The following is a 13,124-nucleotide window of genomic DNA, read 5'->3' as shown; positions in this document are numbered from 1 at the left end:
TAACATACTTCTGTAACAGCATTACAGAAAGCACATGTATATAAAGATTATTGAAAAAATGATTAAAATTATAAAAATACGACTTTCGAATTAACCTTGGAAAGGCAATTAAGGCTTGATCAGAAGGAGAAATGCAAGTAGGCTTTTTCACACAAGTACGCAAAAGAACATATTTTCACACCAGCAGGCATGACACTGTAGGAAGGATGGGGCAGGTGTTAGAGGAACTGGATGAGAAGCAAAGCAAATGAAGATAGATGAATGTTTGAAAAGCCTTTTAAATGCCTGGAATTTGAATGGGAGTCAGTGGAAAAGTACTAGCATTGGGCTGCCACTCCCCACAGCGGTAATTACTGAACCTTAGTAGTAATTACTACTGCTTGTGAAAAGCAGGAAGCAACATTCAAAGGCTGGACTCAAATCAGTTTCTTAAGACAGTACTATGGGACTGAGAGAGAGATGGAGCAACAGCTCTGGATAAAATGTGGCTATGGTGACAGAAGAAATATGTGAAGAAAATTTAAGTTCAGGGTCAGTGTGAACACTGATATCCCGGTATCATACAAGCACAAATGTTGATAAAGGATGCAGGGCTCTTAAACCTTCTTGCTAAACAGGAACAATTTTTTTTTTTGGTATCTTTATTGGAAAGAGACTGACACAGTGCAAAAATCTAAAGCAGGTTACTAGAAAAGAATGTACATATTAAATTCCATCAGGCATTGATCTGTGAGAGATTTACTAAGAAGAGAAAAATCACGTTCATTACTGTGAGAGTACAAGTCTTAAAGCTCAACACAAACAAATGCGAAGGCATCCAGTTCAGAAACATACAGAATGAACTTTTTATCATTGAAATATGTCTTAATTTTGAAAACAAAAGAATTAACTTCCACAGTTATGCATGTCATGGTGAAGAGGAAAAGGATTATTTGTATCTTTCACATTCAGGTGCCTGATGAACTCACCCAGGTGTGAGATGAATACTTTCTTACTTTAATGAGTTGTTTTCAAGGGGCCAGAACCAGTCTAAATACCAATGATTATGTTCTTATTAGTTAAATGTTTTGTACAAGCAATTACTTACTGATGAATACTACATTAAAGGCCTCCTTTCACTAGTCTAAATTTCATTTAGACGATATTCATAGAAGTTTCATACTTACAAGGCAAAAATACCACTTTGAATGTTAGTTTTAAGTATCTGAAGTGCAAAATAAAAACTGAATATTCTAACTGAATATTTTTTCCATTACTAAAAAATAAGAAAAAGCAACAGGTGTGCAGCCCCATTGTTAGTCTTATCTACCAATAATACTCTACAGTGGACCCAGTAGACCAATGCATATATCCGTAGAAAACCTTGCTAAACCTTCCTTCTTGGTATCACAGATTAATGGTCCTGCAGTTCTAGTTGGGATTTCACTGAAATCCCATCGACTTTATGTGGAAGGGGATCCAATATGTGGTAGTACTGAAAGGTAACAATATAAGAACTTCAAAGGAGGTCGAAAGACTGATAAAAAAACAGTTAACACAGAAAGATTTATTATCTATAAAGGGAATTACAATAGTTTAAACCAATCTTCCACCTCCAACCAGGTAAAGAAAATGATGTTTAACAGGCATTTAACTATCATTTTCAGATAGTTAATATGCAATTAAACAACTGAGAGTATACTGTGCTGTTTACTGTATTCTCTGCTTAAAAGTGGCTTTGAACTACCCCTTTCCCCAGTGAAGCAACAGAAAAAATATACCTCGGATTTCTCTATACAAAACAGAGATGCATCATACCAGACCACTGCATCACAATAACTCTTCATCCTTCTTATTTTGTTTTTTTGCTTTACACAAGTTATCTGGAGACTTATACAGTTCTTGTATGGGAAGAGTTAGGCATCCCAGGAATGCCAGAAAGATGCAGAAAACTTCCCACAGGGTATAGAATCATAGAATCATAGAATATCCTGAGTTGGAAGGGACCCATAAGGATCATCAAGTCCAACTCCTGGCACCACACAGGTCTACCCAAAAGTTTAGACCATGTGACTAAGTGCACAGTCCAATCGCTTCTTAAATTCAGACAGGCTTGGTGCAGTGACTACTTCACTGGGGAGCCTGTTCCAGTGTGCGACCACCCTTTCGGTGAAGAACCTCTTCCTGATGTCCAGCCTAAACTTCCCCTGCCTCAGCTTAACACCGTTTCCATGGGTCCTATCACTGGTGATTACAGAGAATAGGTCACCTGCCTCTCCAATCCCTCTCACAAGGAAGTTGTAGACTGTGATGAGGTCCCCCCTCAGCCTCCTCTTCTCCAGGCTGAACAGGCCCAGTGACCTCAGCCGCTCCTCATACGTCTTCCCCTCCAGGCCCTTCACCATCTTCGTCACCCTCCTCTGGACACACTCCAACAGTTTAATGTCCTTTTTGTACTGTAGGGTAGCCTACTTCCTTTCATCCCAAATTTAGTATTACTTGGAGAGAACAATATTTTTACTAGAGGTAGAAAGAAAAGATGAATGAAACCAGAGAGAAAGGAGTTAGAACTCCGAAGCAGCACAGTTTATGTACAAACCAACTGCAATTCTTCTCCATGAAAATAACAGAATATAGAGGCCAAACAGCTTTAGTAAGTTTCTCTTAGGAAATAATCCAGGGATCCTAACTAGAATGAACTGATAAAATTTTGAGGTTTTACAAGCTAGTATAGGAAAGACACAACTTTCAGAGAGATGCTCTCAACTTCTATTCCTGATAAACCTACTGAAGTTAAGTAAAACTAGAGCTTTAAACTCTCTCCTGTATATGACTCTAAAAGCTTTGCATTTTTATCTTCGTGAAAAGTCTTTTCACTACAGAAAAAAATTCTCCAAAATCAAGATTTTTATTGATTTATGTTACTGAGACTGTGTACAATTCACATTTTGTTTTGTTTTTCTGCTGAGCAATGAGGATATCAGACAAGTGGGTAGAACGTGGTGCAGCAATGCTTTCCTTTGGGGAAAGAAAACAGCAGAAATTGCATGCCTGAATTTTTCCTCTGGTGGTTCAAAATTAAATTATGCAAACTGCAGATAATCTCTAAAGCCTGTGAAAGACATAGAAAACAGTCTCCACAGTCCTATTCTTTCACACTTGACCATTAAACAATTTCCCACCCTCTGTGCACCCACATTTGGGTATTCTACTCTATGGCTTAAGAATACTGAATGAGATTAGCAGAGCCACAAGACATACACATACTATTCACTCAGTAATAGCGATGCTTTTCTAGCTCTGAATGGAGTAAAGTGCAAATGCACAAAGCCTGACCATTCTGGTTCCAGCCAACTATTGCTATTGGAGTCCTTTTTCAGAGAGACCTACGAATCCATCTCCTTGCCTCATCCATTCCTTTTTCAATTCTGTGCTCAGTTACCTTTCCTTATATTCCAGTTAGTTTTAGGGCTCTGACTGGGACTGGCAGCACTCAGCTTTGGAGGTCTGTTTCTGCTTGCTGGCCGTCCCACCACTGCAGCATGGACAGCTCAGTTCCTTGTAAAGCTGGTCCTGGATATCTGAAGTTTTTAATGTCATGCGTTAACAGAAACTATTATTTAAGAGTTCCTCAGGCTTCTTCTGAAGCACTAGAATGGTAAATAGGAAATCCACTTTTCAAAAGGGTGATCTGGTGTAACTGTGAAAAAAACACCCTCAAATCTCTTACCACATTTAGGTCAGAAATAAATGGCAAGCCTAGGACAGTCACTGACTGTGCAATCAAGCTATGAACTCATGCAGCTGATGTCACATCTCTCCATAGAGAGGTTTGGTGGATGAGGGAAGAAAAAGCCAGGTAAACACACTAAGTATGAATACAAACCACCCCAGTTCTTTTCCTATGGACTACAGAAGCCATATACCATACTGACTAGTCTATGACAGCTGTGCAGACTTCTCTCTAAAAATGGGTTAACTTTGCAAAGATCAGCATTAACTCCCACACACATTTCTGCTGGAAATCTATCAGGTTGCTAGGGTAGCATGCTGTGCATAAAGGCTGCTCCCTGGCTGCATACCCTCCCCACAGGCACACGAATCCCTAATTATGAGGTACATATACAGAAGAGTTTCTGTGGGCAAAGGACAAGCATCAACAAATACACTACTTCCTTTGGTACATGAGTTACAAACCCTTTGAACCATTTTTGGCTCCTTTTCTTGTGCCTGTATCACAGCAGGGGAGGCTGTTTCAAACTTCAGTTATCATTCTGACCACAAATAACACCTAATTTCTCTCTTACTCTTTAATTTTATTTCAAAATCCAAAGTAAATGCATCCTGAATAGCAAATAAACAGAAACATGAAAGAGGAAGATACTGCGACATGACAGTGGGATTGCACTCGCCCAGTTTCACTGCCTATTTAAACGCTAACAGCACTTTGATTTTGCAAATTTATTTGTATAAAGAATTAGAAAACACCTTCACATTTGGTTTCATACTTGCCTTATAAAACTTTACTTATTTACCTACTAGTGCATTTATTTATGTGTTTGTCTCCTGATGAGGACTGGAGAAGTCGTTTCTTTCTTCATGTTCTTAATTTCACTTTATTCATGCTGTACATATTCTAAGATTTCTTTGCCTCCTACCTCTCCAAAGCCTCCAAATTCCAGAATGCCCTGCATTAAGCCATTAAGCGTGAGCATAGGGGCAAGTGAAGTGTCCTTTCAGGCCAACCAGTACCTCTGCTGTTAAATGCAATAAGAACTTCCTATTCCTGACTGCCAAGGGTTTATATGCTATTTCTATAACTTTCCCTTCTGCTCTAGATGAAGATAGATGAGGTTGAGATTCTTCTGTAACACTACACCAGAGCAAAAACCTAATTAACACTTTGAGAGTCTGTATGTGCCAACATGGAAAACATTCTGCATTTCATGCAGCTTTGTAGAATGTAGGAGTCGTGAAACAATACAATAAGCCTGGCACTGTAGCAAGTCATAGGTACATTACTCCGTGCCTTTGGCGTTCAAGAAATAACTCTGATATAAAGCACAAATCCTTTCCCAATTCACACAGGTTAAAAATGCTAGTTGTCGTATTTGTTTTATAGCCTAGCATCTTTGTTATCCTCATACTTAAAATGCCCGAAACAAATATCCTCACAACTACTGCCAAATTGGGATAGAAAGGTTAGAAAGATTTATAATGTTGCCAGAGCTGTCCTGTAGGCTATGAGCAGGGAATGTCTCATTGTAACATCTAAGAACATATCCTATTTACCATTTCATTTAAAGTACTTTTTTTTTTTTTCCTTCTTTAAGCTAAACTACAAATATCAATGCTTTTGAAACTGAAGAGGTAAATGATTCATAACAATTGTAAGAACTACATCTCTGTCTTGTAGGTGGAAACCACAGACAAATATGACAAACGTTGACAGAATTAAGTTTGAAACATTTGCAAGTTTGTATCCATGAATTTTCCTTTTCTTACACTCCTTAGCTCCTTTCTGCTGTTTTCCTCTAAGCATCCCTAGGTTCACCCTGAAAAAACTTCATCTCTTCATGCTTTATACATCATGTTGTGTATAATAGGGGAAAGGATTTCTGTATGTTTGCCAGGATGGAAGTCATCCTCAGAAGATATGAAAAAAGATAATCTAAACAAAATTTTAAGTCATATTCCTTTACCTGCCTGATAAATATGGGAACTACAGCATTAATACTATTTTTAAACATGGGTGTTTACAACTGCATGTCTCTTACTTTAGCCAAACACTTATTCAGTAACAGTTATAAGTATTTGGTTACATTTTGCAGGCTTTTCATTGCAATCCTCAACGGAAAGAAAATAACTTTGGCATACTACCCAAAATACACAGCAGTTGTTCTCTGAACGGCCTAAAAGTGTGCCAGCTTTTTCAAAGAAACAAAAAAGGCAAAGATTCTGAGGTCAAAAGACCCAAATGCTGGTGGAACTCCTCAGAGAGAAGGAATGTTTCTCACATTTGGAGGACAAAGCTCCTGTATGGATCAGGGACCAGGATTAAAAAGATGAAGAGACTAAAGACTGACTACCTTTGCATACTGAGAACAGAGTATTTCCAGCCCTAGCCAGGAGAACACACAAAGTACTTTGAAGGAGACTGTTAGCAGGAAGTATAAATACACAAAATATATTTTTTTCTCCCTAAGCATCTCCCCCAAACAATTAATTTGCTTAAAACGTCTGTTTCTTTGTCAGAATAAATACATTACATCAAACCATAACAATCTCCTAGCCATTCTACTCAAGGATTGTTGTTACCTTAACAGCACATTAAGAGTACAATCAAACTGCTCTCCTGCAATGTACAACATCAACAGCAGTCAAGTGAATTGTATTTTTGTGCTTACTTCAAGGCACCTATTACCTTATATTTTTAATTTAACACATTAAAAATGATGCTATGTAAAAATGAAACAGTATCAAGTTTCTAGGGTGAAATGTAAAACTCACTTTCTAAACTTTAAGTAAGCACAAGAGATCTTTTCAAGTCTTCATTTCATTGTGACTGTTTTTTCATCAGAGGATAGTCTTTCCAAATTCCTCTCTTCAGCATGAACATACGCAGAATATGTGAAGGATGTCATTTTTTATTTTAAAGCAGTTAATTTCCTTCAACACTCTCTTTTTGAGAAGTTTTATTTTGTTTTGGATTCATGTCTGAGTATTGGAACCTATTTACATAGAGACCAAAGTGTTCCTTTTAGAGAACCACGCACTGGATTTTGTTCATTATTTGTAGTTTCTCCATTTTTTCCCTCTAATATTAAAGTAAGCAGCCTTGTTTCAAGGTATCAGCTGTCTCACCCACCTTCTTTGTATTACTCTCTTGGAGCATTTTCTACATACACAAAAAGAAAAATCTGAAACAGAAAAATCCAAAACTATCTCCAATAAGGGAGCCCAGTGAATGAAAAAGAAACTTGGGGGTGGGGAGGGTGAACATACCTTTAGGAGAAACTACTGCTTTTGACAATTTATTTTATTTAAAACCAAGTGGGAGACAGTTTGCCCTGAGCACTTTTTAATACATTGTGTAGAATATACATTCTTTTGATTTATTTTCATCAGACCTAAATCTGGAACCTGCTATCATGCTGGCAAGGAACCTGTGACACAATCTTAACTTTTGTTTAGCTCCTGTGTATGTTAATGTGATCTCCGAGACTGGAAGTTTTCTTGATGTCCTTGTACAGGGTGAAATAAAGATGTTATCATTCTGTCTGAGCGAGATTTAACAATGTCCATTTAGTTTCCCATCCAGATATGAAAAAGAATTCACTGAAAAGCTAGAAAGTATCATCATCCTCAAAGAACACATAATTCCTTTAATATAAATCCTGGTTATTTTCTATCACTCTTCAAATATAGGTGTAAAATTGTTAAAAGCATTTATCCATTACTCATCACGGAAAACAATACGATACATTCTGCAAGTTTATCACTGTCTCTTTCAGGTATATTTATTAAAAACTGTTATTATTGAATCAAAACCTATTCAAAAGAACAACAAAAAGCCTGGATCATGGTCTCTAGTGCTTACCAATGAAATCAATGATCTCACAAGTGTCCCACCTGTATGTCCCTATTAAATTTGAATAAAAGAGGTGTTTCTGTGTGTACCACTATATGTGTGCACACACAAAGTTTCTTTTAAAGAGTTAACACATTAATACTGATGTAAAACTGTCATCCTCTACTACCTGAAATGCATCCTGAATTTAATACAAAGCCATCAACTTGACATACATAGTCAAAAGATTTCAAGTTTTCCTTGTTCTTAACAGATTATAATTTATTATTTTTAAAAAGATTGTGCAGCAAGGGTTCACATTGGAAGTTCACTTGCATGTACGTAACTCTGCAGAAGGACCACATGCTCCTTTAAACATTTCTTCTCCAGCATTACAGGTTTTGTGCCGTTTTGCGACATCAGTAACAAACTCAGCCACTGCTCACAGATGCTCTGTTCACATGTGGAACCATGCACTCACGTCTCATCTCACAGATTACCCTATAGTTTAGGATGGAGTTCAAACCTTAACTTTTTTATGTTAAACTTCAATATGATAAAAATGCAACTTCAATATGATTAAAAAGCAACTGATCACAAAGCTACTGAGCTGTTCTGAACATCATAAAAGAGTACGTGAATAGGAGAAGGGGACAAACCCTAATCTCCTGCTTACTGAGCAATAAGAAGGGATATACCAATCATCTCTTCAGATTAATGCATAGCATAAATAGTAATGAATCAAAGATCAGAGAACTTGAGACACACAACAGGAAACTGAGCTGGACCTAAGTTGTTGCAACAACGATTTTTCAAGTCTGTTTTGCAGTTCCCCAAGTGTTTGGGGAAGAAAGGAGCAACCTCGTTAAGGCCCCCTCTGGAGCATGCCCTTCCACAGCCTCATAGTACCTGAGGCAACACCCGGTGGGCTGCGAGGGAGGCAAGCCTTCATCACCGCCCGGCAATAGGGCTATCCCCGTGACCTCTGGGCACTTCCAACAATTTATCGGCTCCTTCTACCAACAGACCTGCGGATGCAGGCGTTCGGCACAGGCCGTAACCCCTGACCGGCTGCTTTACGGCAGAACTGGGCGGCGCCTAACGACTATCAACAAGTGCCGCAGATAATAGATAATGGTGTTTTAGCATAGGCATTAAACTCCCAGGAAACGATTAAAAGGAGAGGAAAAAAAAAAAAAAAAAGGAGAGAAGCCCTGGGGGATAGGAGGAAGTTATCACTGCCCTTGGATCCAGCGCTGCCGTCTCGACCCAGAGCCTCGGTCCGCACGGGGAAGGTCGACCCCAGCGACCGTCCGAGCTCACCTTTATGCAGTGTGCTCGGTCCGGGACCACCCTCGGGGCGGTAACTGTGTGCTTTGTTGTTCTGGAAGCTTCGGGAAGGTTCACGGTGGTCCCCCGCACTGCTTTCCCCCAGCACATTGCCCCAACTGGTGTTCCCAAACCGAGAGGGGGAGCGGGGAAAGGCGGCCCGCCGGTCCGGCTCTGCAGGGCTCTGTTCAACGCGGTCATGCCCGAGTTTGGGACAAAAACAGGTAAAGTTCTTTGCCGGTCTTAGACACACTCTTATCCATGTGCTATATTTGCATACACACACTCGCATACATGCAGAGCACATCATTAGAATGAGGTACGTTGGCTGCATGCAGCAGGAGTTCTGCTCGGACAAATAGATACTCACCAGGGCTCCAGAAGAGGCCTTTTTCATAATCTGGGGGGTTTTATGTAAACTATATTGCAAAGCACTGTTGGCTTGCTGTTCCATGAAATTTTTCAAGTTGGAGCAAAATAAACTGTTTTGTTACGTAGTCTGCCTTTATGCTTACTGAGTGATCAGCAACTCCTTAAAAATTTTGACCACGGATCACTGTGAGACTTCAAAGTGGATTTTGGACCACCCAATATTCACATTATCAGTCTTAATTGAAAACATCCCAAATATAACACAGCTCTGGAAAGCAACTTGGAATATTGTATCCTCATCAAGTGTGAAGACCACAGCTTGTCAGCCACTGATACAGCCCCAGAAGACAGAGTGGCAGCACAGAAGGAAGGATGTTTTCAAGAGCAAATCTCACATTAATGAAGTTCAGTGGATGTGGGAGATTAAAAATCACTTTCCCACCAGATGCTTTCACTCCTCTTAAATGTGGCAGAAATCTCAACTTTTTCATACGTATCAGATTTTACATTACTATCTGTGTTCCTTGGGTTTGTCATCACTCTCTTATGGGCATTTTGACTGAAGTTTATGAAGCTCCAAAGGGTTTTACATGTTTACTTACTGAAGCGGTATAGAGAACATCAAAGTGAATGATTGAATATTAAATAAATCAAAAGCACAGTTTCACAAACACTTGAAGTGGAAAAGTATCGCATTTAGAAAACTGTCAAATTCATTATTCAATGTATTTACTTTTCTAATACTGATCCCAGACTCTGCAAAGGCAAGAATATCACTAGCACAATACAGAAAGGTAGAACAATGCAAACTGCTTTCTTTTTCCTGCAAGACGTTGTAGTCAGGGATAGGGTACAGCACATGGGACTGCTCCTCTCTTTTCCACAAAGGCAGGTGGTCTCAGATGACAAGCCTGTACAAACCTTCAGCTAGCACATTTCAGGAAAAATGGAGGGAGATTAAATTTACACCACAAACATTCCCAGGGAAGAATACTTATCCATGCAGAAACAGCAAAACAAAAACCTGTTATGTATATATATATAGAAATCCACAAGCTAAACCTATGCACTGAATGTTCCAGTGTGAATCGGTTATTTACCAAGCGAATTACTATATTTCACGGCAATAACTAAAATGATAACATGCAAGAAATTAATGATAAATATGGTGATAAAAGTAAAACAGACATCAGAAAGTTTATAGCTCCACAGTCCAAAAAGTTCAGCCAAGCTTGGATGGAGATAAGAAACTGGATGAGAAATGTGAAATGAAGAATGCAATCGTCACAGAGAAAAGGAATGATTGAAAAGAAAACAAAAAAGAACAGAGGTTTTAATCAGGAAAAATTGGTAATAAAATTCTGAATTAAAATTCTGATTCCAGTGAGGTTTTTCAGACATCATTTCATTCCCATGATTTACAATTTCCTCAGTAGAACTACAGCACTAAGAGATCGTGTTTTTTATATTAATAGAAAATGATGAATGCCACTGTAATCAGTAACACTGACTTTCATCAGCTAGTGGTGTGGTGCTGATCAGATGATGAAATCAAGGAGAGTGAATTGGTAAACCAGCTGGAGAAAGCATTTCTAATATGATTTAAAACAACAACAACAGCAACAAAAACAGAGGAGCTTTCTCATTTTGTTTTGCTGCACTTCTGTTTATAAGAGTGGGATTTCATTTAAGCCTGTGAAAAGTGTGCATAAAATCCTTATCTAATACTTCTACTAACCATGATTTATCCCCACAGCACAATTCAAATACAGTGAAGAGATAACATCTTTTTTTTATGTCTTCCCTTGTATTTCTAAAGCAGGAAATATACATACACAAATCAAGAGAAATCAATATTTTCACTCCTTTCCACTCCATCAGTCATATAACAAAATAATCAGAAAAGGGCACCATAACCCCCTGTTTGTCATTTGAATTGACTGAATGAGAGTTTGACAAGTCTAAAAGGCCAGCAAAGGACACACAGAATTCCCTCATTAGATTTTGCACAACAGTGACTACAGAGAGCTATGAATACACAGTACTATGAATAATAAAACATCTGTGAATTACATAATGTCACTAAGTACATTCCAAATGGTATGCATATATTAACCCACAAATACAGGCTGGTACTTATTTAATACAAAATCAGCAAAAAAATGGTGTTTTTGAAAGGCCTTGGAAGTCCATTATGCTATCCAAGTCTCTCATATTACTCTAAGGAAAGTGATGTTACTGTTATACCATAATAGAAAACAGCCACATCAACAGCTCTTAGTGACAGGTAGAGATATCTTTGGGAAACCCACCAACTTTAATGAAACAGTTTAAGTAAATATAATCTCCTCTTGTACGTTCAACTGCCTGTAGTCTACAAAAAACAAAATAAATGGCTAAGTTTTATATATACTGAGAATCAATGTTTTCACACCACTTTATATCACCATTGAAATGTGCAGTCAACCTAATAACACACAGCACTTTCTGACAATCAAAGAAGTCCTTCTCTATATCACTGCAGACTGCACATAGCTTGATTGGAACGCCCTGTTTTATAAGCACCCCACTCCACCCCTTGCAACCCTGGTGATAAATTATTTTCAGATTTGTATGCTTGCTGTTAGCTTTAATGAAGGCTTTTTCATTGCTGAAGCCAGGTTTCTTTTTAAGCAGCTACAGTAGTCTCTTGACAGTGTAATACAGAACTGGATCAGTAATTATAAAGGGGAATCAAAATTATGGTTACTCTAATGTGCATTCTTCTAAGCGACTAGTTCAGAGACAGGAATGTGAAACTATTGTTTCAAACACCAGTCTGAGACCCCTAGAGACTTAAATGAATAGTCTGAAGAAAAAAAAAAAAAGAAATAAAAAGCACTTTTTTTTCTCTCTGTGAAGTTACCTACTCTCTTAATTAGTAGCAGCACATCAGTTAATAAAAGTATAAAATACGGGCTATTATCCTATTACAGGTTGATACTATTATGTAAAAAATAAATAAAGTAATAAGGAATTGTACTGTTTGTCCACATCTAGTCATACTTAGTATCTGACAATTTGTCAATTTACCACACTGAAACCTGATCCAAAACCCCCTGAAATCCCTGAGACACTGTTTTCTTTTACTCTCAAGTCAGAAGTGGGTCTGACTCAACCCCCTGAAAAAAAGCCCTCCAAGCCCATCTTGTGACTGCCACTTCTGATGTTTTAACCTCCATGGTAGGCTAGTGTAGAAGAGGTTTATCCAGCACACGAACTGATGCTATCTATAGGATTTATGAAATCAACAGATGGCCTTAGACAAAGAGTATTTAAAGGAGATTTTATTTTTTAATAAAATAATTTGAGATTGGATATGTAACCAAAACTCTGGTATGTATTTGATTTTATCCCAGAAATAATTCAAGACAGATCATCCAGGTTACCATATGGACTGTATTTCACTCCTCCTATTAAAAGTAGATTACAGAGAGGCTAAAGCTACTTACGATATTTCAAGCTTACCAGCATTAATTTGAATAAGAAAATAGATGAGGGAGCATGATTGGCAACCATCCCAGCTATACAAATCACAAATCTCTTCAACAGAATTTCAATGGATTTTAAAATTGAATATCAAAAGATCTAGTGATAAATTGATCTTTTTTTTTTCATATAGCAATACTTTTTTTTCCTGTATTATTATTCACAATAGTTTCCTGTAGGAAAAATAAAAATAAATATGCAGTACTCGTATTCTATCCTAAAATAAAATGCAGTATTGCAAAGAGTTATAATGAAAATTTGGAAGTATACACTGTACAAAGAAAAGGTCTGTTAATGTGCAGAAAACATGCAATATACACAGTGAGTTAGGAATTCAGTATCAGGT

General features: G+C 37.9%; 1 protein-coding gene and 1 long non-coding RNA gene across 11 annotated transcripts in view; one reads left to right on the top strand and one right to left on the bottom strand.

The window, feature by feature from the left end:
- The window catches only part of PCDH7 (protocadherin 7), a 280,634-nt gene that overhangs the window by 204,948 nt on the left and 62,562 nt on the right, over positions 1 to 13,124 (bottom strand). The window lies entirely within an intron of this gene.
- Positions 8,788 to 13,124, top strand: part of LOC106039095 (uncharacterized) — a 52,682-nt gene continuing 48,345 nt past the window's right edge. The window contains exon 1 of one of the 3 annotated variants that reach the window (XR_010831007.1): positions 8,788 to 9,102. This is a non-coding gene — a long non-coding RNA (uncharacterized lncRNA). The remainder of the gene's footprint in view (positions 9,103 to 13,124) is intronic. The other 2 variants (XR_010831006.1, XR_001209044.3) reach the window with 2 other exon arrangements.

The sequence above is a fragment of the Anser cygnoides genome, chromosome 4 (assembly GCF_040182565.1).
Source record: "Anser cygnoides isolate HZ-2024a breed goose chromosome 4, Taihu_goose_T2T_genome, whole genome shotgun sequence".
NCBI lineage: Eukaryota > Metazoa > Chordata > Aves > Anseriformes > Anatidae > Anser > Anser cygnoides.
Note: the sequence above shows the minus strand (reverse complement) of the source record. Positions and strands in the feature narration are given on the sequence as shown.